We start from the raw sequence: 27,690 nt of genomic DNA on the forward strand, positions 1-27,690 counted from the left end.
CTTTATTTCTGACACTGTCTTATGTCCAGCTTGTGTGTAAGAAAAAGAAGCTACCCCAATTGCTATGATCGACCTCCACCGAAGGAGATGCAGCCTGTTGCTGAAAAGATGCTAGGTGATCATTCATGAAGATAAGGACTTCTACCGGTGATCATTCATGAAGGTAAGGACTTCTACCCACTCTGAGGGCCCATAGTGGTCTTGCCACATATTTGATTTGATTGGGAGTTGCTATATGTTAAAAATGCAAGTGATCGACCCCTTTGCCAAGGGAGCAATTCCACTCCAAAAGGACTTGTGAACTTCTCGAACTCGGGTGAGGTCATACTCAGGCCATTAAATCTCACCCGGCACCTGCACAGATCCCTCGCATTCTAGTGATCTGCATGTCTGAATAGGACATAATCGGGTGATTAATCTCACCCGGCACCTGAAGATCCTTCGCCTTCTAGTGTTCTGCACTGCTCCTCCTGCAGTTGCAGCTGTTCTCGCGAGATTCCGGTGGTATTAGCCAGCATACTCACAAGGTATGCGTCACAGTTCTAAAGGATTTGAAAGAAGGTCGAGGTGATCGGGGCACCTACGAGAAGCTCTTTGAGTGCGCTAATTTGATGAACGACAAAAGCTACCGGGAGCTGGTAGACTTCCTGAAGATTTTGAAGAACGATGCGGTGAACTGGGTTTGGTTTGATGCTCTGTGCATAAATCAGACAGATGACGAGGAAAAGAATCGGGAAATCCAACATATGGGCACATACTACGAAAGAAGCTTAGGTTGTTATGTTGTACAGCACGGTACGAGCAGCTGACTTTGTGTTGGTAATTACTTATGAGCTGTTATAATTACGCATGAACTGTTTTCGTTATAATTACTCATGAACTGTTTTCGTTAAGTACGCGTTATTTGTTTTCGTTAATTACTCGTGAACTTGATATATAACTAGCTGAGTAGCGTTTTCGTATACAACAAGAGACCTATATTCTATCATGGTTGCGTACTTGGTTGATGAGTTGATGTCCATAGTTTAGTAGTATTAATGATCTTCGTTGCAGGGATTGGGATGGGCTTCAAATTAATGAATCAACATAATCCTGGAGATGATTCAGATGCTGTAATTCCGCCATCGCTTCCTCGGTGGTTTAGCAGAGCTTGGACTTTTCAGGAGTGGATACTTCCAGAAAAAGTGTTTTTTATCGTGGAAGGGCTAGAGGAGAGGCTTACGACTGTTGCGAACGCGATACTGCATTCCAGGAGCGAGTCGAAGACGTGCTGGTGTTGCGATCGCGAATATAGTTTCTACTCCGATTTTTTATCGATATGCAGATCTTCGCCGCCCACGAATGATACAAACGGCGGCAGACATTGGCCACAGCTGATCACTGGGAGAATCTGGGATTGCAATGCAGAAGTGCCTCACATCAGGGAAATTCAAGGGCAAAGAGGTCGCTATTTGGTGGACGATCTTGCCTACTATTTCTGTTGAAATTACAGATTCAAATCTCGGATGCCCATGGCCGTATTGGTGATCAACTGCAGCACCCTCTAGATCGATTGCAGCTGAAGCAACGGTTCCTCCAATATACGACGGACAGAAGATGCACTATAGGTACTCATGAGTTTAATTCGAAGCTTGAAGTATTCGACTGCTAATTATTTGGTTTAAGATATAAAACTCTTGCGTTTTAATTAACAGCAGATGCCAAAAGCAACATAACATTGGAAATGTAATCGCTTCTAAAAGCTAGAGAGCAGCTCTTCACTCATGACATTCATTCTGATTCCACTGTAGGTGGTTTTTTGTTTTTTTCTCTCTCCTTTTTTATAGAGATGCATGCTCCCATGGCTATCGACGAGGTCTCCCGTCGTGACGCCTCGAATGAAGAGGATCGGGTGCTGTCCATATTGAAGTTGCTGGCGGTGGAAGATGCAGTCCAGGTGAGGACGCGGAAGAGCCTGAAACAGCAGGTCATCGACTTGGCCAAAAGCTTAGTATTGGGGATCAAGCGACAACAAGAGATTCTTCTGAGGTTATGCCTGGTGGAGAGCTATGGGCAATATTGGCCAGGAATGTCATGGGCTCCCAGTTTCGAAGTGAAGAAGAAGACGAGGCAGGAGGGCATCACGAAGCTAGTACAGCGGTGAATGCCCTTGGATTACTTCGAGAGGTTTGTGGGTGCAGCAAGGGTGAGGGAGGTGAGGGACGATGGCAGCTTAATTGTGGAGGGAGAGGTGGTGTGTGGGTAGAGGCCAAAGAGAAGGGGAAGGGAGGGCAGTGGAAGGTGGGGGAGAAGGTGGTGTTGAATCTGTATGCGCGTTGCATGGGGGACGTGGAGGATGTGTGCGTGATTGAGCCAGTGCCAGCATTCTGGGGGGCTCAGGGCAGCATAGTCTTCACGGCGGCGGCTCTGTATCAGCGGCTTCATCAGCTTTTGCCAGAAATCCCTGTCCGTCTCTTGCACCTGGGACAGGCTCGCTCCATTTTGAAACTATCACCTGTCGGGGATTTCTTCACATACACATACTTTCTCGTCTGCATCGCCCACCACTCGACGGGACGTATCAAAGCAGCAGCAGCAGCAGCTGCTTATAGCTGCCCATGTCATAAGATAGGCTTCTTTGGCGTCCCTCAAGATAATCTATTAGCAAGGAGTATATCTCCTGATCAGTCGATCAATCAGTCCGCCACCACAACCATCAACATAGGAGGTTTTGGGAGTGACTTAAGTCCCTACATATTGCCCGTCAATATTAATGCTCATGGCATTGTCGACGTTCTCCAAGAGTGCAGCAATATTCCATTATAAAGACCTGCTTCATGACATTATGATAATTACGGCCTCATCCAGCGTTTGTCAAGAAAAATTTGCACCCAAAAGCTAACACTTGTTGATGAGATTAAGGCAAAGTCAATGGAATTTCGGTGCCAGCAGGTGGGTTAATTAATAATTAGTTGATTAGCAGGTCACCTAAATCGTACAGAGTACGCAGCTGGGATCGACGTGGGCAGAAGTATATTGTATTGTATTCTTGATTGAGAAGATTGGTTACATATTTAGAGTCTTAGTGTAGCTCCCTGACGACGGTTGGGCTCTCGTAGAAGCGGCGCCGACATGCTAATCAATTCGCTAAACCCACCCATTAAATATACATGCTAATCGTGTAACCAACGTTCTAATCAACTCGATAAACCCCAATTTAAAGCATATGATGCATGTACGCAAGCGTATGTGGGCTGTCGTAATTTCCGATATCCACCCACCCTTTAACCTTTTGCTTAAATAGCATCTTTGTGAACTGGACTTGATTATGGCTTTCCCCTTTTAAACTGTGAGCAATTTTACCTCACGGTGGCTTATATGTCAACATAAGGCATCTCTTAGCCATCCATGGACCCCAAGATCAATCTTGGCCCTTGAATTGAATGATGGGTAAAAGTTAAAGTGAACAATCTTCTTTACACACACATACTGAGAGGATTTTAAAATTTTAAAAGTTTCGAGATTCCCCCAAAACTCACTTTTCTCCCCAAAAACCCATCTCAAATTTCATTGTAGTCAAAAATTTCATTTTCAAGTTCGCTTTCCCTCTTGAACGTCCAAATTAAACTCTTCCTCCCTTCCTCTTTCATCTCTATCTCATTTGCCTAACCCTAATGAAACCATCAAGCCCGAAACCCTAATCTGCATAGCATCTTCGCATTTTCTTTCTCTCTCTGATTTGCCCAACCCTAATCGTACTACTATAGCTTCACAATTGATATGGCTGCACCACGAAGAAGACCAAAATATGAGATTAAGGAGATCTCACTGTACAATAAGAGGGACAATAATGGTGCTTGGGTGAGAGAGGCATTTCGCAAGGGTGCTTGGGTTTTCCTGTAGCCTATTGCTATTGGTCCGCACCGAGTTCGACGACGAGATGTGATGGAGCTTCATTGGAAGGGTCATTTAGAGAGATTCAAAAAATCGAGCAATGGAGACTTGGTGGCCATTATACAACATGTATACACGGCATGAGACATACATCTTCGTAAACAAACTCGATTCCCATACAACTGTAAGTATCATAGGGAAGGAAGGAGGCTTGTGATATTACAATAGCTACATCTTTCATGTTTAATGATTTTATTTTTAGGTTGTAGATATTTTTCCTTCCAACTTGATAGAGGAGCAACCATTACAAAGCCTTACGGGAACATTTCAAGCACTCCATGCAGACATTAGTGAGGCATTGTTTCTTGTAAAACTAGTGTATACTTTCTTAATAAGGAAAAGATCTTCTTTTACCGGCACTCCTATGTGGTGCCAATGCATGACTGTGGGTTTGGTAAGGTAGGGATTATCACATCTCCTCTCCTCTCTTCTATTGAATGGCTAACTCCTGATGCTTGGACGGTTATGGTTATGGTTATGAAATCAAAGATGCTTTGTGACATACAAGGATCTTTGAAGTTTACAAAGCCATCTCGATCTGTGGGTCTCAGTTGGGTATGTCCAATCCATCATTTTGTTAAGATGTTCAATCAATTTACTTTCTCATAAACACTTACCATGTTTGTGTGCAAGAAAGTACTAGGTGATGACATGGTTGCCTTGCTTGGAGAGCAGTGGGACATTGTAGAGGGGCATCATAAGGATGATTATTCACTCACGGGAACACGGATTATGGAAGGAGGCCGGAAGCAATTAATGCGAGAGAGCGGGATTGTAGCCATGGGAACATAAAGACGCACATAATTTTTCCATATTTTTGTGCCGAAGTGCAATGTAAATTGTTTTAGGCCAATGTGGGTTCTAAATGAGAGTTCTAAGTGTATTAAGCAAGGCTCACTTATGGGGTTGTCCGCCCATGTGTGAAAGAGGTCTAGGATTAGTGACATCTCTATAAAAGAGATGTTAGCTAACATCTCTATAAAAGAGATGTTAGCTAAAGAAAGAGGACGTTTTTGGCCATTCTCATAAGCTATTGAGTGAAGCTCTTAAGCTCTCAAGCTATGGCAACTCTCTAACTCTCTCTATTGTACTCTAATGAGCATCAAGCTCCAATGAGTATAGCTCCACTTCTTTTTCTTAATCTGTTGAGCATCATTGAAGTAGATTAATCTATGATTAGTTGAATGCTTCTTTCTTTCTCTTGTGTATGCATGCTTGTAGTGTGTGTGTGTGTAGTCTCCATTGATGCAAGCTCTTGCCCACTTCATTGGCAATGAGTTATTCATGGATAGACTCATAGACTCTCTCTATGAGCTTGTGGGTTTGTGAATGTTACATTCTATGATTGCTTAAGCTTGTGGGTTAGTAGATGCACGCTTATGGGTTTGCTGGCATTAGGAAAAGCTAAGATTTAATCAATGTTTGAATGGGATTAAGAGATTGCCATGCATTGCTTGTTCTCTTGATTAGTGTAGTGGGTTTCAGGGATTGAGAGATTGATTGAGGTGTTGAATGGTTGAATTGTCAAGTGGTGGTTCGTGTATGTGAGCTCTCCGGCAAGGGATAAGCCTTCATGCACTAATCGGGTCGAGTCCTTGGATTGACATTGTGTTTCTCAACACATTTGTTGATCGGCAGTACTCTATGAGCACTATATTGCACGGTAGAGAGAACCGCTCTTCAATGGCGCCGCTGCCGGGGAGCGAGTGCCTACATTAGTGGAGCACCATACACACACTATCACTCCTTGTTAATCTCCAATCGGTTGCAAAATCGTTGGATAGGAGAGCAGGCTTCGGGACTAATTTTGGTACTTATTTAAGACTAATCTTTTGTTAAATTCTCTTTATTGTCTTGCAATTTGAGTGCGATTGGCTAGCTACGCCTCTCCCTTGAGGTCAGGACAAGGATTCAACATACGGAAAGGATTGGAGGTAGGCGCTAAACCTGCCATTTCAATTTGTGTGCGAAAGAGAGAGGCCTGATTTGCATTTCTGTCATTCTGTTTGAGGATAATTTTTGCTGTCTGAGGTTAATTTTTACAGTTTCAATTTTCTGCATGTTCGTTTTATTTTCTGCTCTTAGCCTAGTTTAGTTTTCTGCATCTTTAATTTTGTGCATTTTAGTTCTCTGTTAAACCTGCACCTGTAGAGAAACTGAGATCTGTACACACACATGAAGATTGAACATTTCGAATTTACTGCAAATATTATAGCCAATGGGAGTTTGTACGACAAATTCCAGTGACAAAGGTCTTTCAGGATGACCCACTTCAAGAGGTCTATAAGGGCTCTTTAGAAGGATATTATGCCACAACTCGATTGCTAGAGCTAGATCTTCCTCTAGCACTTGTGGTGGTAGTCGAGAAGCTTGCAGGATACAAGAACCGAATCGTTGATAAATGGGCCAATGAATACTAAACCTTAGATTGGAAGGAGATTCGTGAGCTCACGTGGAGAGGACAACCATTATTCATGGAAGTGTTCTCAACTAATACAGCTAAACAAGGAGAGACAGCCTTTCTTGGAGAAACTGTTGCTCCTCCCCTACGAGAGTTCACTAGAGAGGGACCCTCAACATCAAAGTGGACCACTGCAAGTAGCCCAACTCTAGCACCAAGATATTATCCTACACCAAAAGTGCGACCAGAGATCACACTACAACAACGTTTCTCTCACTATGATAATCGGAGGGTAGGGGAGCCAACTCGGCCTCCCATAAATGCACCTCCTGAAATGTGGGTAACAAGGTCTTTGGAGGGGGTTGGTGAGGCAGGTAATAGGGGACCCACACCAATTTGGGATGCATATGGACCACCTTACCAAAGAGAGGAACGACTGAGAGTGAGAGGCCGTAAGCCTGATGATGAGTATTCAAGACAACGGTAAGGCCATCAACTCTTCAGAAACTGGTAAAGAAGTACAAAGGGTCGGGAGATCCATATGACCATCATGTAGCAGCATTTAGGCAAGCAGTTCGAGCTAAGCAAGTGACTGAAAAGCATACGCAAATTAAAGGATTTGGGCTCACTCTTGAGGGAAAGGCCCTTGCTTGGTTTCAGGCACTAGAGGCTTCAGATAAATCTTCTTTACGAGTTTTGGAAGAGAGATTCATTGCTGCTTTTTCCTTGATGGGGATTCAGCATGACACAGTAGCAAACATCTACTCTTTCAAGCAAGGCGAGACTGAGAGTGTTAGAGACTGTATAAATAGGATGAAGCAGTACATTAATCATTGCCCACCCAGAGTCACCACCCAGAGTCGATTAATTTCTCTCTTCTTAAAAAAACTCAAAAATTCAACACTGCACACACATCTCTATGCAAAGAAGCATACAAATTTCAATGAGTGTTGCCATGATGCTATGGATTTCACAGATAACTTCAAATTCCAAGATGGTACTAGCCCTGAGGTGCAACCTAGAGATCAGTGGGGTGATGACCAAAGTTCAGGGTCTGGCGCACTAGTAAATCCAGACGAGATAGCTAACCTAGTGCTAAGGAGATTGGGACAAACCTATCGCCCACCCATGCAGCCACAACAACAGCATGAATGAGGAGTGTACTACCTACAGGTCCTCATCTTTGTGGAGCATGTGGCGGTAACCATAAAACCGAAGAGTGTAATACCTTTTCTCCTCTAGTCACAAACCAACCCACAAAGAAGTGGTGCCAGGCCTGTGCTTGGAATTATACCCACACCACACAGGAATGTACTCGCATTGCAAGAAAGAGACAAGAAGCGTGAGTAGCAAAGGGGTGCAGTGGCTCCACAAATGCATCAACAGTATACTAATTTTGAACGTAAGCCACCGATGGCACAAGAGCAAGCACGACCTATACTTGGAACTCAACCTCCTGCTCCTGGGACTGCTCCTGTGAGGTTTGTTGACTACTACGACAATTCAAATATGTGTAGAGACTTGGTAAACCCAAGCTATGTGGAGGAGGAATATGCATCATATTCATCCAAGGAAAATCTCTTTGAAAGTCCCACATATCCAAGCCAAGCACTGGAGCCTCAACCGGGGGAACAAAATTCTTTGATGTTGCTAGGGGCCTACAAACCTAGGACTCCAGGCCCCCCAGGTCAATGGCAGCAAAGGAAAGTAGAAGCCAAACTAATGGGCCCCTGTTATGAGTACGGAGAAGCCAATTGGGCTCGGGATTGTCCACATCGCCAAAGGCAAGCAGCTCGATCCAATACAACAGTACCACAGTTTTCACCAATTGAAAGATATTGTCTAGGGTGTTGTGTAGAACACTTTCCAAAGGATTGTTTGCTGAAACCACATGAGGAAGGCACCTCTCAACCAAAGGTCTCACTGAACTTTGTAGAGGCAGTTCCATCGCCACCTTCATCAGAGAATGAGGATGTCGTGCCACTTAGAGTCATGACTAGATCATAGACACGAAATGCCGAAATGCAGACTGAAATCTTTCGTGCAAAATTCTCATTGTTGTAAGTATAAGGAATTGTATGCTGACATATGCTTGGATCAACTCCTCTCGCAATGGAATTTTATGCTGACATATGCTTGGATCAACTCCTTTGAGGTCTTTATGACTCCAAGCAAAAACATCGCGATACTCCTTTATTGTTTGAATTAATAACTTCTCCTCATCTAAGGACAAGTCTGTGGCAATCCACACGTAGCGAGGCTCTTTTCTTGGCTCAGCGATATCAATTTTTTTTGCATCTTCTGGACCATCATATGAAACCAAGGCATGCATGGCTTTTGTCGCATGGGCTGTTGAAGAACAATCTTTCGATCTTGAAGAGTGTACTGTGTGAAGTTGGGGGGAACATTGAGACCTTGTTCTTGTCCACTTGAATCATCACTAATTGAAGACCATGCAGTTTTGAGCTCTCTTCTGCAATCTTGCATCAGAGTTTTTCGTTCAACCTTTATCTTTGCACTTCCGACACTCTCTTTTTCAAGACTTGAGTTTTGGTTTTGGTCTCTTTGTTTTTTTATGATTTTTACTAACAGTTTTTAGCTTTTCTCCTAGTTGGAATCCATCTTAACGTTTTACTTGGTCTTTGATACTATCTTGTGCTTGGACATAGTATAGATATCCATTCTTTCCTGAGAAGTGAGGTGGTGGTCGAGAGTGTTCATTCTTAAACTCCTCGTCTTCTTTTTGTATTCTCTCACATCGTTCCCTCTCATCTTGTTTACGGATTCTCTTATGGCTCTTACAACATTTACGTTTGGGTCAGCTTCGAGGGATCTCTATTTGAACCTCCCTTCCTCTCAAGAGTAAGCGTGCCTTTCCTAACTCTTCCTCGGGGATTATCACATCATCATCAAAATTAGAGTCCCATCCATCTTCCTTATCAGCATCATTAGCAGATTCGAGTGTTAAATCCTCCACCGAGACTTCCTCTACATGCAGTGCTGTTGTGGATGCATCCACATAGTACAAATCATCTAGAAGGTCACGTGGTTGTACCATTCATATAGGAATAATGTCATATCCATCTGAGTCACAAAATTGAATTGACTTAGGTAAAGCACATGTTGATAATGTTGTAAGGACATGACTCCATTCTAGGGGATCAATTAAGTGCTCAGGGAAGGGTTGTGGAATGTATGCCTCATCTAATACACTTCGATTACCCTTAAGTCTGTCAGTGTTGAAAACCTTACATGAGGCTCCACACATCCACCACCACCACAGATCTTCTCGCCCATCTGACAATGTAACTCTTGAGCCCTTAGATGAAGCCGAATCAAACTCATCTATTGGAGACCGCGTTACATCACGATATGAGTGATTCTTTAGGTTGACCCTTGTGATGGCACAATCATGTCGAAGATACAAATAATTGTATCCCCAATCTTGAATCATTTGAAATTGTCGCATGAAAGGTCTACCCAATATCACTTCATAGTTTGGATGCTTTCCAAAATCCACTACTGCAAATGTGTGTTCATATTCAATCCCACATGTGGTGACCAATATGTTCTCTAGCAACCCAATGGAATGTTCTAAGCTTCCATCTGCTAGCTACAAGTGCATCCTTGTACTCCTAATAGTTGGTTTGCCCCACTTTTCCCAAATGGACCTTGTCACAATGCCCACCCCTGCACCCCTATCAAGTATTGCAATTGAAGCTACTTTTCGCACTTCTAATGGGAGGGTAGCATTTCCCTGATCATCCTCACAAAATTTTCCTACTTTTTTGATAGGTGTATAGTACATTGATGGTGACCCTTTTGTAGCAATACCTGCTCTGACAAACATGTGGCAATATCATTCCACAACTCTGGTCGAAGCTTTATCAACTCAAGCAAAGGTAAGGTACAAGCCACTGGTGCTGACAAAATAGCTTGCATGATACCCATATCCATCTCCTTTGTCAACCTTCTATGCATGGAGGGTATCCTCAAGGTTTGAGAACAGTTCTCATATTCTCCCAAATAAGATTGTAAGGTTTTCATTGTATGCTTACTTCTAGGAGAAATAATTGTTTGAACTTCCTCCTGGGTGCTTCGGCGTCTAAAATTGTTTTATGTGCCCTTGGTAAAATCCACTTCAGAGAATGGAGGTGAAATAATAGAGGACATATTCTCATTAACTTTCTCATGAACTGCTGCCCACATCTCATTTGCCATGTCCTCGTTAGCATCAATAACTTCGTCATTGCATGGGAAGGCAAGACTAGGTGGTGGCAGAGTGCCTTCTTTCAATGGGGTGTCAATTGGTGCAGACTTCTCGCTATGATCTTGTGAGATCAGCTCACTTTTCATTTCCCAACTTGATGACACCTTTGGTATGGTTTCTAATGTTGGATTAAGAGAGGTGGGGCCCCGAGGGATAGGTGGAGGTGGGCTCTCAAGTATTGATTGAGCTTCCCTAATGAGTTGCTGATGTACAGCTAGATTGATCTTCTCCTCACAAGGGTTTGGGTATTCTTGAAGCTTCTTGGGTAGCTCAGATAAAGCTGTAATGTGACTTTTATGAGCATCAATGATGGCATCTAGAGTCTCGTTCACCTTATCCACAAAAACAGAACCCCCTGAACTATCCTCGGTTGTAATAACCTCATCTTGTTTAGCACCAGGCCCAGGTTGAGGTTGATGCTCCTCATGCACTTCTTGGGATGTAAAAGCTTGATCCTTCATGTTTTGTTTAGAGACTTCTTGAGAACTAGTGGATGCACTCTTGGTTTGCTTGTTGCGGTTCTTTTTCCTCGTAGTGGTCCTTTTTCTATTGGAATGTAGGGTCTTGTCCACTAGATTTGCCTTTGCATCCCTAGTTCGAGGTAAGAAAAATGAAAAACTTTGAGTATGTGTAAACCTCAAGAAGGTAAATGCAGCTACTGTACATGATCATTACCCACTTCCAATCACGGATCATGTTTTGGAACGTGTTGTAGGGAAAAAGGCATATAGTTTCTAAGATGGATATCGTATATGCTTGAATCCTGACAAGTGCAAATTCATGGTGAGACAAGGGAAGATTTTGTGCCATATTATTTCTCGCAATGGTATTTCAATAGATATGGATAAAATTGATGTTATTGTCTCATTACCTCGGCCTATCAACCCTAAAGGGGTACAAATATTCATGGGACATTGTGGCTATTATTATCGATTCATCTACATGTACGTTGTCCTAGCCAGACCATTATATGCTCTTCTTGTAAAGTTTAATTGGACTGATGAGTGTGAGGAATCCATTACAAAGTTGAAGCAAGCATTAGTGTCTGCACCCATCTTACGGGCACCTTGGAACCAAATCTTTCATGTCCATATTAATGCTTCAAACTTTGCAATTGGATGTATTTTGGCTCAATCGAGAGAACATAATAAGGATTTCCCAATCTCATATGCTAGTCGACAGTTAAACAATGCTGAGAAGAATTATACCACAACCGAAAGAGAAGGTTTTTCCATGATATATGCAGTGAAAAAGTTTCGCCATTACCTTTTGGCAAACAAATTTATATTTTTTGTGGACCATCAAGCACTGCTATATTTGGTGAATAAGCGTTGTGCAATTGGAAGGATTGTGAGGTGGTTTGTCATCCTTCTTGAGTTTGATTTTGACGTGGCAGTCCGAAAAGAAACAACTCATCTTAGGGCAGATCATTTGTCTCGAATCACCTCTAGAGAAGCTCCTGTGGGTGTGGATGTGGATATGTTAGATTCAACACTTTTCCTTGTAGAGACAGCGTCTAAATGGTCTGAACCCATCTTAGAAATTTTGACAAGTGGGCAGATACAACTAGCGGGTCCTAATGTGGACCTATGGCGACCATTCAAGTTAATCTCAGGGAGATTATATCGTCAGGGTAATGATGGAGTGTTGTGGCTTATACCTAACCCTGACCAATATGAGGAGATCTTGGAATGGGCACATGAGGGTATTCGTGGAATCCATGCATCAGCTACTACTTGTGTGGGACGTATAACTCAGGATGGGCAATGGTGGCCTACCATGCATGCGGCTGAAAAATTTATTCATAACTGTGCTTCATGTCATATTCAACAACCAATTCATAATGTCACATTATTCCAAATTTCAACTACACCAAGTTAGAGTAAGTATATTGTGGACTATCTTCAGCATGGTCATACTGATCGAACAATTCCTAAATATCGAAAGCGTGCTATTGAAGTTAAAATGGTCAACTATATGCTGATAGAGGGCCAACTCTACAAGAGGGGCAAGGATGGTAACTTGCGCATGTGTGTATGTGAAGCTGACTACTTGAAAATCTTGACTCATGCACATGCAGGTGTTGGGTGGACACTTTTCGAGCAATACCACAGCTAAGTTGATTAGGTGGTCTGGGCTTTGGTGGCCAACCTTACAAATGGATACCGAAGAATATGTAAAACGTTGTGACGATTGTCAAAGGGCCAAACCTCCCATCACAAAGGACAATATGCCATTGCGGCCTATGTTAAGCACATGTGCTTTTGCCAAATGGGGTATTGATTTTGTCGGTCCCATTAAACCTCTAGCTCATCACACGCATGCCGAATATATTATAGTCGCAACTGATTATTTGACCAAATGGGTAGAGGCAAAGACTACAGTCAAAAATGATGCCAGAACCACAGCCAAGTTCTTGTATGAGTACGTATTTACACGCTATGGCTTACCTATTGAAATCGTTAGTGATCAAGGTGTGCACTTTGTGAATGAGGTTATAGAGTTTTTACTTCAAGAATTTATGGTAATCCACAAGCGTTCTGCACCCTATCACCCCCACACTAATGGTCAAGCTGAGAGTACTAACAAGATTCTCTGCACAGCACTCACAAAGATTGTTGAGGGACATAGGACTGATTGGAAGCAAAAGTTGCACTCAGTTCTTTGGGCATATAGAACAGCCTATAAAACATCTGTGGGGGCGCAACCCCATTTGAGCTTGCTTTTGGGCTAGATGCAATTCTTCCCATTGAATTTCTTGTACCTACCCTACGAGTTGCTAAACAATTGGACTGGACTAGTCATGAGCTTTCTCAACGCATTGATGAATTGGAAAAGCTTAATGAGACCCGCTTATTGGCGGTAATGGGGATGTATGCCAAGAAGAGGAGACAAAAGCAATGGTATGATCGAAATGTTTTACGTATGTAATTCATCAATGAAAAGTTTTATCTTGTAATTGCCGTGTCTTTGTAAATTTTTAGGTTGTTCTTTTACAATTACAATACTCAGACCTCTTTTTATGAATCCCTTTAAGAGTTCTAATATTTTTCTTTTAGAGATGTAATCGAGTCATGAGATGACAATTATGGCAATCTTCTTCTTAGACGGAGAGGCTTGCCTTGGGGGTGTGGAGAATCTGGATCATTTAGAGTAATTAAATTATTCAAAAATGTATTGATAGCTCTTGCACGAACACTCCACATCCAAAACTCGTGAGATCCAAGAGTCTGTCAAATTAAGAAAACTTTTCAAATTTAAGAACCAAGAACTATAGAAAATAAGTTCAAAAATTAAGTAAAAATTTACTACAAAAATAGTGGATTTTAATTTAACATACATTTCTATCAATCTCGGTATATTTAGATAAAAGATATTTCCACACATTGGCAACAATAACATGATATCCACATGAGGTAGAATCTTTTTGTAAAGCCACTCGATGATTCAACAACTTATACTCTACCTCCTTTTTATAATTTGGATATTCATCTTCATCAATAGCTGCAATAGCTCTCTTACATGCCCTATTAAAAACAAAATTTGAATATAAGGAAAAATAAAGAATAAAGCTCAATATTCAAGTTATCAAGGAGAACTACTTACAATTTGAATATAAGGAAAAATAAAGAATAAAGCCCAATATTCAAGTTATTAAGGAGAACTTACAATTTAATCTACCCATGCATGCCAGTTAGACTATTCATGAAAATAACAATCCTTCTCAGAATATAATGACACAAGCACTCCAATGCCCACTGGAAAAAAGAAAAAGATATAAGAAGTAAATATCGTATGTCAAATATTTGCAAAACACAAAGGAATCATCAACAAAACAAATGTTCTTATTTCTCATTGGCCTAAAATAGAATGCCAGCTCGGAAGTCTTCTTCATATCAATCAATGCAAGTGACACTAAGGGATCACAAATAAATATTTCGTTGACTTGATTTGGAAGCAATTCCTTTATAAGTGCCCTACAAGATTTTATGAGGAATGAACAAAATATGAGAGAATATTAACATACGAGAAAATAAACTTATAAGAAAATATACATATGTGAAATGTAATACCTTATACACAAGAAAACAACATTGTCGTTGATCTCCCTATCCTTCTCTACAAGCATGTAGAGGTCCCCAGGTGCAATATAGAGATAGTCTTCCTCCATTATCCCAACATTGCAGATTAGCCACCCTGGTACTTGGGCAAGCCTTTGATGAGTATTGGCCTTCTCCAATTGCACAAAGCTATCACACACATGTGAGACCTTTTCAATCACCTCCTCCTCCTTTCCTTCACCTCCTCTTCATCCTCCTCCTCCTCCTTAGAACTCTTATCATCTGGCTTAGATTTCTTAACCAACTTTCTTTTCTTTTTCTTCTTTGGGAGGGGACGTAACTTTGTCAACTTTAATATCATCTGCCTTTGATTTCCTTTTCAATGCTGGGGGAATTGCAAGGATCTCAAAGGCTCTCCTATCCCTCATCGGTAAGGGATGAAGAAATTTATCAAACTTGTATCTCACCCTGCTAACAAGTGTCACGTCACCCTGCTAACAAGTGTCATGTCTCTGTCCACCAAAGTGAGTCTTCTTGCATGGGTAGCACATATGAAGCTATCATTCATGAAGTCTATAAGAAAGTCTTCACAAGCTTCTTGAAGACATGCGAGTGCACTACTCTGCCATCTATAATGTCTTTGCCCTTTGATTTTGTCACTAACTATTCTTACAATTCTAAGGAATGGTGCCCTAGGCATGAGCAGATGTGTAGCTTCCTGTGCTTGCCTAATCTCAGCAAACAATTTCTTTTGTCTCTCGAGGAAAGTTCTTGCCTTGGATAAATTGGTTCTGCCCTTTACTTGTTTCTTCTCTAATGATTGCTTTGAAGTGGTTGCCTCTGGCTCCTGCTCTTGCTCTTGCTCTTGCTCTCGCATTGAATCTTTAGGAAGAGAGGGATCTGGTAAACCATCCTCACAGTCTGCTTTGTAAGAGCCATACTGCGAGGAAGCCACGGTGCGATAGGAGAGATCAAATCATGCCAGATGTGTCTACTCGCACCGTGGGAGGAGGGCGAGAAGGCGTTGAGGTCGAGAGGCTAGCTGTCCATGGTGCGACAGAAGGTTCTGGAGCCTGCCGGATGTGTCTACTCGTGCCATAGGAGGAGGTCGCTTTTTTGAGGGAGGACACGGTCCACGGTGTGAAATGCGTCATTGGAACCTACCGGATGAAGCTATTCACGCCGTCTAGGGAGGACGCTATCCACGGTGCAAAAAGCGTGCTGAGTGCTTGACAGATGGTAGTATTTGCGCCATAGATAGAGATTACGGAATGGTACCCGAAAAAACTTTCGTGCACCGACAAATTTGTTTTGAATATTTTTCCCTTCTTATAGAATGCGATGTCATCATTGCAAGTGTGATGTAAACCCTACAATGTGTCACTTTTTGGTGATGATGTCAACCCTACACGTGTCACTCTGATGATGATGTCAGCTCTACACTTCTATCCTATGGCACAATTTGTTGACGTCAGCCCTACACTTCTATCCTACATGCACGACGTCAGTCCTAATCAAATCTGTATATATTCGTGCCTTGTTTAATTTTTTTTTAAAGAAAATTCTTTCCTTTTTCCCTTCCACACACGCTTTATAGTTCTGTTCATCGTACGATAAGAGGGTTTGTCTTATAATTGTTTCTTCATCCTCGCGTCGTGGATTGGCCTCCCTCGTGTTTGTAGTTCACCGTGTGATAGAAAATTCTGCTTCTTACTAGTTATTTGTCATCGCGTCATGATGAGCATGGAGCAGGTGGTTCAAGTTGTTCACTCCTATGATCCTTTGGAAGATGTAGAGGCATTTGAAGAGGTAAAAGATGAGCCTAGTGCCAGTGAGAACCTATTTGATTTATTAAGGAGAGCTGGGCATGATAAGCGTCTTCCAGATGTTGAGCTTATATTAAATGTGCCCTGTAATTTAGAACAAATAGTTAAGGACATGGCAAGCTCCATGTTAGGAAAGAGTGGGAGGCATATAGTAAATTTGTTAGTATAGATATTATAAATGAGGGATCATCACAATCTGTTCACATGTCTAGATTTGCCCTATCCTCATCTAAAAAGAAGAGCATGTCAGGCAGGTGGGATGCCTATTTAGAAGATAAGAGGATAAAGATATGTCTTGAACGTTGCCCTCTTCACAAGAAAAAGTGCAAAGTTCTTAACTATTACTTTGGATTTGTGGCTTATCTTTTTCTTCATGCTTGCATACAAAGAGGACTACACAAAGGATGAACAGGAAGTTCCGAAGGGTCAAAAGGTTGCACAAGCTTCATTTGTCATAGAGATTGAATTTGATGATGAAGTTATGGACCTAGTTTTTGGTGATAAGAAGAAACTATTAAGCACATGTTTTGATGTGGCAGATTTTAAAGCATCCACTGTTATTGATGAGGGATCATTTGTGTATGGAGAACACTTGAAATCAAACTTCATCCTCCTTGGATTGCCCTCCTTTCTTATTAATGGCAAGAATTTTATTCTTCTTTCCCACATACAAAAGCTTTATTGCCTTGCAATTATAGCAGATGGTTGTGAAGCTACCAGGGGTTTACTAGATGTGGAAAATGAACATAAAGAGGAGTTTCTGAAATTGGACACTGAAGTGATAGAGAACTTCATTGAAGTCCCTAGAGCCATGTCATTGTGCTTTGAAACAAAATATGCTTCAAAAGAAAACACGACCAATTCAGAAGCTATACTTTATATCGTATAATTATTTCAAATTGATGAGTAGAAAGAAACTCGTTTACCATGTAATGTGTAATGTTTGTATCACCCCATGTATCGACCATGGCTTTTGTAAAATTTTGAAGCTCTTCTTGAAACTTCGGCGCTCCTCTATAGTCGTCCTGCTTTTGCTCATTAATTTAACCATCTTATTGAAGTTTGACCAAACTTTCTCACGCAGAACTACAAGGCTTGGATTGGTGAAGTCAAATGTTGTGCATTTACACAAATCCTTCCACAAATCCCAGGACTTTGCGTTCTTTACTTTTTCTGGCCTCTCTAGAAAATTTGGGCGTGGAAGAGGAGAAGCTGCATGCCGTCTCGTCGGACTCGTAGGCATAGACGGCAGTGGAGTGCCCTGGAAACTCACGGTAGGGGTATAGACACCAGGCATGGAAGGAGGGGGATGGGCATACATGTACTCTGTAAGCTCAACTGGACCAGGATGGCGCCCAAAATGATTTAGCATCTCCATCAGCCAATTGCTGTACGCAAATGGATCAGATGAAGAACCTCGAATATCCATAAAGAATCTGCAAAAATAAAAGTAAATACATGATTGCATCAAACCACAAATGCAAGCTAGGCGCACATATGATTTTCCACCATCAAACTGACATCACTATCTAGAGAATTCACATCTTCAACAACACTCAGAACTATAGAGTTATCCTCCTACAACTCTTCAAAAACTACATCACTATCACCACAACATCCATCTTGTGTGGTTATCTTCAAAGGTTGCACACTCATTATTGCATGCATGACTATCACCATCTTCATGTACATCATGGGCTATCTCTTGACTCACACAAATATCATCATCCAAGCCACCTATCAGCGTGCAGACCATAGAATGGTGAAACACAGGCTCGTGTATACACTCGTCCAGAAACGCGTGTATATGCGCGTGAACTGTCTGTGCAGACAGGATACACGCAAACATACACGCGTTTCTACACGCCACCTATGAATTTTTTTTTGAAAGCGACCGACCTCTGACAAATCATCCTTATAAAAGGCCCACACTGTCGCCCCTGTCAAAATCGTTCACCAGATGGCAACCAAAGAAGGAGAAGGACGGAGACAAACCCATAAAGGAAAGAGACAATAGCATAAACAAATCTGAGGAGACAAACAGGGCAAAGAACAAACTGACTCACCTCTGAAAAAGTGAGTCTTCTTTTTGGTCGGTTTCCTTCACCCGTGTGTGCTCCTTGTCTGCTCCTTGCACTTAGGTTTAGTACTCTGTTGGAAGAGGCGACAACGAAGGAGAGCAGATCTATTAATTGAAAATGTTTATTTAGGGAGGCGGGTTATTTTTAGTTTGAACAGGCCGTCGCGTGTAGAAACGCCTGTATTTTCACGTTTAGTGTGATAAATCAGTTGCGTTTATACATGTGATTTTTAGGATCTAGCCGCATTCATACACACAATTTTCAAGATGTAGCCGCATTAATACACGCGATTTTTAGGATGTAGCCGCGTTAATACACACGATTTTTAGGATGTAGCCGCATTAATACACGCGATTTTTATACTTTCATTAAAAACTGATTATGATTTTGTGTTTTCTGGTTTATGCATAGGATGTCATCAACCTCCTCAAGCAGTTCTGGTGAGGATGAGACAATGCGTCATCGTAATCGCGATGTGTGGTTGGGACAAAGGATCAAGTGTATGTGTGATCGATGTCAAGGATGCATTGTACGAGCACGTCGAATTACCTTGAATCACATCTCCATGTATGGAGAATGGAATCAAACAGGTTTAGAGGTGAGTAGATGTAAATTGATAGTATTCAAATGACTCATGGTATCCAAATTAAATTAATGGAGTTGTAATATATAAACTCTAATTGAAGCAGGATGCAGTACCACACCCTAACATGGTGCCCTACACGCGGCGAGAGTACGCAAAGCGTCGACGAGATGATGCTAGAGCTTCGGGATCTATTGTCAGAGATGAGTGGGAAAGGGATGACAATAGCCCTGCACCCCACGAAGTTGTGGAAGAGGAAGTGATTGATGATATGGTGCAAAATCTTTTTAAGGATGATCCCAAAGGTATGGACGACGATGATATGGAACAAGAGCATCTTTACAAGGCTTCATCGACACCGGTTTTTGAAGGGTGCACATTCTCTATTTTACGTGCTTCACTTGAACTACTCAATATACAAACAGTTTATGGATGGAGCAATGCAAGTCTTGACGCATTATTGAAGTAAGCATTCTAACTTGCAAATTTGAATTAGTGGTTTAAGGTTTAGGATTTAAGACTAATTGATGATATTGGATGCAGGCTATTATCAAACATGCTTCCAAAGCGAAATAGACTACCCACCTCAAGAGACATAGCGAGGCGCTATGTGACATCTCTTGGAGGATTGGATTATGATCGCATACATGCATGCGTCAATGATTGCATTCTCTTTCGTGGGACGCATAAGGAGGCTCGACATTGTCCCACTTGTGGTGAAGCAAGGTATAGAACAGATGTGAAGAGTTTTGATGTACCTCGTAAAGTCTTGCGATAAGCAATGTTGATGTGGACAATGCATGACTTTCCAGGATACAGCGATTGTTCTGGTAAGAATTCTAATTACCTCCCTACTCTAATACTATTAGCTATATTAATTATAAATATTGACTTTATTATTCTAACTTTTATTTATATTTTAACAGGTTCGAAAACATCGGGTAAACATGCATGTCTTGTTTGTGGCCCTTCGTTAGTACATAGTAATGTTTTTCAATCTTGTTTTGTGTAGTCTCTAATTGGATTAAAGGTCACATAGAGCAATCCCTTGTGTAGGTATTCCATTTTTTTTCGGCTACCATATTGGACCCATCTTAAGATCAACCATCTTCTTGATCCCATGCACATCTTCAAGAATGTGGGATCTGGTATTTGGGAACATGTTATTGGTAAACGAGACAATGTTAGCGTACGGGAGGACTTGCAGGTCGCAGGACGTATGCGTCAAGCTTGGCCACACGAGAGGAGGGTGGGCATGTTCATCTTCCGCCTGCACCATGGATTATATCAAAGAAAGAGGAGAAGCAGGTAAAGCACGCCATCACCACTTTGCGTACTCCCACTGGGTGCATGAGATCATTGAAGGGAGCCTTTACAACCACTAAGAAAAGAGGCGTTGAGCAACTATATGGGTTGAAGTCCCACGATTGGCACAAGATGCTTCAAGTAAGTGTTTTCCAAGTCTTGTACGTTGAAATTAAATTTTGTAATGCCATAAAGCATACATACATGTGCTCTTATGTGCGCAGTTCATACTACCTACTAGCATCGACCATTGTGCAAATAAGAGTTTGAAAAAATGTATTTATAAGATGGGCGAGCTTGTGAGGTATGTAAAACCCATGTCAGATCACCCTTCATTATACCTTGCAAAATGAACGTGCATGAGGTATAACGTACTATTTATTTATTTTTCAGATATGTTAGTTCCAAAGCAATTGATCCAGCCACGTTGGATGATGCGCGTGGTATGGCAGTGGAGGTGGTTTGTTTGGTAGAGGAGACTTTTCCGCGAACCATTCTCACAAGTCAACTACATCTCATTGTGCATTTAGTGGACGAAATCTCTTTATGTGTGGCACTGCGCATGCACGTTCGATGTTCTTCCTAGAGCGCTTCATGAAGACCTTAAAAGACTTTGTGAGGCAAAGTGCAAGGCCTGAAGGAAGCATGGCCGAGGGTTGGTTGATACAAGAGTCTCTTGTATATATTTCAAAATTTCTTGGTCAGGTGGACAGCTCTTTGCCACGACTATGGAGCAATGAAGAGGACTTGAGGATGACCTCTATTGTGCCTCAAGGAAAAGGACAGAGTAAAGTAATTGACAGAACATTGATTGATGATCTCAATTTCACTTGCATCCTTAATAGTGATGTGATGAGCAGATGGGTTACAAGATATGAGGATGCAAAGACAAAAAGGCAAGCACAAAGAGCTCTCTTTCGGAGGCAACATGACTCTCGTAAGGCGTACCCTAAGCATCTAGCAACACTTCCGAATGATATCCATGTTGATTGGTTGTATGCAGGGATTTAATATTCACGTGATCATAAGATTTTTTGTGATAATAACACATGTGAACAAGTTATTCACATGTTCTCATGTTACCGTTCACAAAATAACAGGTCACTTGCAGTTTGGGAACCCCTTAAAAGCTTGGCTACACATGGGAATAAGCTATTCACATGTTCTCATGTTATCATCTTCACATAATAGCAGGTCAGTGGGTGGCCACCTAAGAAGATTTTTTATGCCCGACAAAGATAATTTTTTTAGGCCCTTGTGAAAGATTTGTTAATATAACATGTGATCACAAGATTTTTTGTGTTATTTACATATGTTATTAACATGTTAACATGTTCTCGTTTACGTCAGTGAAATCCGTGGTTGCATGAGGAAATAGAGAGAGCAGAGAGCGACGAGGGGCTTCATATCACGGCAGAAGAATGGGAGTATGCACGAGGATGCATGTTAAAGGTACATAGAACTAATGTTTTGCATTAGTTGTAAGTGATTTTCTTTTAATATTTATTCACATTGCTTACAGAAATATTGCTTCTATTTTGGTCCAGTGCACTATGTTCAATGCTATATGGTGTGAAGGCAAGCATTTTCGAACACAAAGAATTGATGAAAAGAGGAATACACAAGATTGCGGTGTCATTAGTAGCTTTGAGGGAGCTAATGGAAAAATGGATGATTATTGTGGCACAATCCAAGACATATTTAGGCTTCTTTCATAGCTTCTTTGTGTATGTTTTGGATGTCAAATGGCAAATGAACGTGGTGGAAAAAGAGCCTAATGCAACGATAAAACGCCATCAAGTGGCTATGTAACTATTGACTCTACAAAGTCTTGGCAAACAAAGAAAGATAGGCTCGTATTGCCACAACAATGTGAGCAGGTATGGATTTTTTTACTAATGTGTTTCATGTACATATATATCTAAGCTCGCGTACCCCTTGACTTTTGATATGCTAATTAATTACTGTAGTATGTGTATTTGAGTAGGTTATCTATCTACCAATGGTGCATGACATTAAATGGTGGTACGTCATCCCTATTGCACCACGTTCCAAAGTGATGTATAATACATTCACTGATATGGAGCATATGGAGGATGTAACAAGCTGCAATGAAGATGATGTCGAACATGCCAATGAAGATGTTGTGATCGATGATCAAGAAATAAGAGATGATCATGATAATGAGGATGAGCGTGCCATTTCTCATGATCATGAGAATGACCCTACCATTGAGGATGATGGTGATGTTGATGAGGATGTTCAGGACATCGATACCATTATCAATGGACAGAATATCGATAGTGGAATAAATTTAATCGTAGCCTTACAAATTGATCAAATGGATATTGATGTTGATCGTTTGGCAAGGATGGATCTTGTTGAAGATGAGATCGAACCCTAGCCAATCCATCACTGTATCGTTCTAAATTGATGACATTTCTATTGTATGTGTTGTCTTTTAATTATCATCTCATGATTTATTTTTAAATACATTTCATTGTTGTAAATGCATGTAGTGGGATTGTGTAATGATATATACTGTAATGTACTATGAGATGGTTTAAAGAAAATAGTTTTTAATTTTGTAAAGGAATTTAGTTTTTCTTAATAAAGCGTGTATTGGTGCGTGTATTGATGCATGTATTAATGCATGTATAATTGCGTGTATATACACGCGCTTATACACGTGCCTATACACACGCTATAGCAGATGCCAATATACACGCGAATTTAAATGCCAAAATACACGCGCCCGATACTATTCAAATACATGCGCGACCATACACGCGTCCATAATTTATCGCGTGTATGAAACGCGTGTATGGCAGCATTGTCTTGTAGTGTGTTAGTTCCAAAGCAATTGATCCAGCCACGTTGGATGATGCGCGTGTTATGGCAGTGGAGGTGGTTTGTTTGGTAGAGGAGACTTTTTCGCAAACCATTCTCACAAGTCAACTACATCTCATTGTGCATTTAGTGGACGAAATTGCTTTATATGGCAATGTGCATGCACATTGGATGTTCTTCCTAGAGCACTTCATGAAGACCTTAAAAGACTTTGTGAGGCAAAGTGCAAGGCCCGAAGGAAGCATGGCTGAGGGTTGGTTGATACAAGAGTCTCTTGTATATATTTCAGAATTTCTTGGTTAGGTGGACACCTCTTTGCCACCCACGACTATGGAGCAATGAAGAGGACTTGAGGATGACCTCTATTGTGCCTCAAGGAAAAGGACAGAGTAAAGTAATTGACAGAACATTGATTGATGATCTCAATTTCACTTGCATCCTTAATAGTGATGTGATGAGCAGATGGGTTACAAGATATGAGGATGCAAAGAAAAAAAGGCAAGCAGAAAGAGCTCTCTTTCGGAGGCAACATGACTCTCATAAGGCGTACCCTAAGCATCTAGCAACACTTCCAAATGATATCCATGTTGATTGGTTGCATGAGGAAATGGAGAGAGCAGAGAGCGACGAGGGGCTGCATATCACGACGAAAGAATGGGAGTATGTACGAGGATGCATGTTAAAGGTACATAGAACTAATGTTTTGCATTAGTTGTAAGTGATTTTCTTTTAATATTTATTCACATTGCTTACACAAATATTGCTTCTATTTTGGTCCAGTGCACTATGTTCAATGCTATATGGTGTGAGGGCAAGCATTTTCAAACACAAAGAATTAATGAAAACAGGAATACACAAGATTGCGGTGTCATTAGTAGCTTTTAGGGAGCTAATGGAAAAATGGATGATTATTATGGCACAATCCAAGACATATTTAGGCTTGACTTTCCTCGCTTATTTGTGTATGTTTTGGATGTCAAATGGCAAATAAACGTGGTGGAAAAAGGGCCTAATGCAACGATAAAACGCCATGCAAGTGGCTATGTAACTATTGACTCTACAAAGTTTTGGCAAACAAAGAAAGATAGGCTCGTATTGCCACAACAATATGAGCAGGTATGCATTTTTTTACTAATGTGTTTCATGTACATATATATCTAAGCTTGCGTACCCCTTGACTTTTGATATGCTAATTATTTACTGCAGTATGTGTATTTGAGTAGGTTATCTATCTGCCAATGGTGCATGACATTAAATGGTGGTACGTCATCCCTATTGCACCACGTTCCAAAGTGATGTATAATACATTCACTGATATGGAGCATATGGAGGATGTAACAAGCCGCAATGAAGATGATGTCGAACATGCCAATGAAGATGTTGTGATCGATGATCAAGAAATAAGAGATGATCATGATAATGAGGATGAGCATGCCATTTCTCATGATCATGAGAATGACCCTACCATTGAGGATGATGGTGATGTTGATGAGGACGATCAGGACATCGATACCATTATCAATGGACAGAATATCGATAGTGGAATAAATTTAATCGTAGCCTTACAAAAATTGATCAAATGGATATTGATGTTGATCGTTTGGCAAGGATGGATCTTATTGAAGATGAGATCGAACCCTAACCAATCCATCACTGTATCGTTCTAAATTGATGACATTTCTATTGTATATGTTGTCTTTTAATTATCTCATGTGAATATATTTCATTGTTGTAAATGCATGTAGTGGGATTGTGTAATGATATATACTGTAATGTACTATGAGATGGTTTAAAGAAAATAGTTTTTAATTTTGTAAAGAAATTTAGTTTTTCTAAATAAAGCATGTATTGATGCGTGTATTCATGCATGTATTGATGCGTGTATAATTGCGTGTATATTCACGCGCTTATACACGTATTTCTAAAACCAGTATACACGTGAATTTAGATGCTAATATACACGCGCTGGTATACCCAGTATCGTGTTGATTGTTTTAATCTTACAAATTGTGTTGATTATGATACAGTGACGGGTTACGGGGAGGAAGCCCACAGTTTAATACACGCGAATTTAAATGCCAATATACACGCGCCCGATACTATTCAAATACATGCGCGACCATACACGCGCCCGTAACTTATCATGTGTATGGAACGCGTGTATGGCAGCAGTGTCTTGTAGTGGTGCCTTGTAAAGCTACATTGTCATGGCTCTACTTGTAGTATCGAACAAATAATATACCATCCATAGGATTCCTTTTCCATGAGAGCTAATCAACCTTGAGGATTCCTTTTCCATGAGAGCTACTCAACCTTGAGGATTTGCGAATCCTTTTGTAAATTTATATATGCAATCAATAACCCAATCTACACCAACCTAGACCTTCTCATAAAAGGTATGCCAAGGTTGATCTCATATGAGTCAGGTTGGTTAGAAAAGTTCATAACCATAGAAGTATGGCAAAATCAAATTAAGAATATATTAATCTTAAGGTTCTTGGGTTTTTCTATCAATTCATCTATCATTTTTACAATTAGGTTTGTTTTCTCTAAGGCTGGTTTACCCCACTTTTCCCAGTATTATTTGACAAAGATACTTACTCTCGCTACCATTGGCTCCACTAGGTTTGTTTTCTTTAAGGCTGGTTTACCCCACTTTTCCCATTATTATTTGGTAATGATACTTACTCATCCATCCAGGATACTTGTAGCTTGATAACCCTTATGCAATGCCAATAGCATTGTATTTGTGTCATCACTTAACCAAAATCTATGTAGGTTATGGTAGCACTTTTGCTTCTTCAATGACATATTGAAATCCTCATCCATGGGTGTTGGCAGATTGTAATTAGTCCCCAGTCTTCTAAATATAGGAGCCTTGATATCCTACCCAAAGCCACTCTTTTTTGCATAGGGGACTCCTTGGACCCTATGCAACAAAGAGTGGGTGGCAACACACCATCACACCCATCCGCCGGTGTCTAATAGGGGTAAAACTTTGCAAGTGGGTGGGAGGAGCCCCATGGACCCACTTGCAAAATTTTACCCCAGATGGGTGTGATATCCTACCCAAACCCGCTCTTTTTTGCATAGGGGACCCCTTGGACTCTATGCAAAAAAGAGCGGGTGGCAACACACTATAGCCTCATGGACCTACTTGCAAAGTTTTACCCCCATCAGACACCAGATGGGTGTGATGTCCCACCCAAAAACCCACTCTTTTTAGTATAGGGACTCCTTGGACTCTATGCAAAAAATATTGAGTGGCAACACACCGTGGTGTTCGATGGGGTTTAAACTTTGCGAGTGGGGGGGGGTAGCCCAATGGAGCTACTTTCAAATTTTCACCCCCATCAAACGTTGGGTGGGTGTGATATCCTACCCAAACCCGCTCTTTTTTGCATAGGGGCACATTGGGAAGCCCCATGGAAAAAGAATAGTTTTGGGTAGGAAATCACACCCATCCGGCATCACACCCATCCAGCATCCTATGGGGGTGAAAATTTACAAGTGCGTTCATGGGCCTACCCCCCCTTCCCACCCGCAAAGTTTCACCCCCATCATCAGATATGTGGAAGCCACATATGTCAGGCGAGAATTGCCACAACATATCTCGAGCGAGATACATGGCACTATGACCAAGAAATCTAGTCAACATCTAAACGTATCTCGGGTGAGATATGTGGAGATACTGACTAGATTGCACGGTCATGGTGGATGCCATTCAATGAAATATGAATAATTCTATCTCGAGCAAGATAATTAAATGAAACAAAATATCTCGGGCGGGGAAAAATAAAAATAATATATCTTGGGCAAGATACAAAAAACAAACATCTCAAGTGAGGTACAAAAAATGAATATAATCTATCTCAGGGCGAGATACTAAAAATGTCACCAATCAATCGGTTGTCGCCGATCTTATGAGGTTTGATTAGTTGTTGCCACAATTGATTGGTTGTCACCGATCCACCCTAAATCTATCCTCCCACTTTTGGGGAACAAACCACTAGATGCTCGGAGTTGGACCCATCTAGATGGATGAGCTTCTTGCTTCCGGGTGCGAGAGGCAAGTGTTGTGGTGTAAATAAAACCCAGCTAAGGGGCACACCCCCTCGAGGGAAAAGGTGGGACTCAATGGGGGCTCTGATTTTTAAACGTCACTGCCACGCCGAGGATGAAGGAATTGGGGACACACTTACTAAGCAGGTGAGTGATGCGCAAAGTTCTAGACCCCTCTAGGAATAATTGCTACTATAGGAACCATGTCACCCATGTTGGTGCGAGGGTTTCCTGGGAGGACGTGAATAATGTAATGAGCAAGTGATAATGTTATGAGACTGTGTTTGAAGATCCATATGTTTTCAACTATTTTGGAAG

This window comes from Cibotium barometz, chromosome 8 (genome assembly GCF_041138505.1).
Source record: "Cibotium barometz isolate CiBa-2024 chromosome 8, ASM4113850v1, whole genome shotgun sequence".
In the NCBI taxonomy this organism is placed as follows: Eukaryota; Viridiplantae; Streptophyta; class Polypodiopsida; order Cyatheales; family Cibotiaceae; genus Cibotium; species Cibotium barometz.